Source organism: Cyprinodon variegatus, unplaced genomic scaffold (genome assembly GCF_000732505.1).
Source record: "Cyprinodon variegatus isolate N-32 unplaced genomic scaffold, C_variegatus-1.0 Scaffold43, whole genome shotgun sequence".
Taxonomy (NCBI): Eukaryota; Metazoa; Chordata; class Actinopteri; order Cyprinodontiformes; family Cyprinodontidae; genus Cyprinodon; species Cyprinodon variegatus.
Genome location: NW_015150496.1, coordinates 2,058,290 through 2,059,533, shown reverse-complemented (window position 1 = coordinate 2,059,533; position 1,244 = coordinate 2,058,290).

Sequence of the window (1,244 nt, the reverse complement as noted above, 5' to 3'; positions counted from 1 at the left end):
CACATCTGTTTAAAGTTGTTTTTTCTCTCTTAGCATAGATGCTTCCTTCACGCCCCTCTTAAACCACCTATTTTCTTTATCCAGAATGTGAACATTCTGGTCCTCAAAAGAATGTCCTTTGTCCACAAGGTGTAGGTGTACTGCGGAGTCTTGTCCAGAGGAGGGCGCTCTTCTGTGTTGGGCCATGCGTCTGTGGAGAGGTTATTTGGTTTCTCAAATATAAAGATCAGAGCATTCCTCGCTGCAGTGAACTGCATATACCACTCCGCTCATATTGGGTCTCGGGGTTTTATCTTTAGGATGCACTAGCCTCTGTTTAAGGGTTTGGTTTGGCTTGTAATGTACTGGGATCTTGTGTTTGGAGAAAATCCTCTTGAGTTTGTTTATATATATATATATATATATAAACACATACACTGTGCGCAGCAGAATTATTAGGCAAATTATTTTTATAATTGGGCCACAATTGTATTCTCAATCAACCCAAAAGACTCCTTAATATCAAAGTTTCATATTTTTGGAAGTTTTTTTTGTTTTGATTTAGGCATTTTATGAGGATTTCTGTGTTTGCACGTAAATATTACTGTGCAGAATTATTAGGCAACGTAATAAAGAACAAATATATACCCATCTCACTTTTTATCTTCACCAGGTAAACCAAAATAACAACTCAAAATTCAGAAATAATCATTTGAGACATTCAAAAACAAATTAATGACCAATATAATCACCTTTCTTCACCATGACGCTCTAAAGCCTTCCATCCATAGATTCTGTCAGTGTCTTGATCTGTTTGTGATCAACGTTGCAGCAGCCGCCACAGCCTCCCAGACACTGTTTTCCCTCCCTGTAGATCTCACATTTCATGAAGGACCTCAGGTTCTCCATGGGGTTCAGATCAGGTGAACAAGTCAGGCCATGTCATTATTTTTTCCCCTTATAGACTTTTTCTGGCCAGCCAGGCTGTGGTGTATTTTGACGGAGCATTGTCCTGCATGAATATCAGGTTCTTCTTGAATGATGGCGACTTCTTCTTGTGCCACTGTTTGAAGGTGTTTTCCAGAAACTGGCAGTAGGTCTGGGAGTTGATCTTGACTCCATCATCAACCTGAAAAGGTCCCACAAGCTCCTCTTTGATGATAGCAGCCCATAGCATTACCCCACTTCCACCTTGCTGACGTCTGAGTGGATAAGGAACTTGCTGCCCTTTACTGATCCAGCCTGGTGCCCATCCATCCATCTGG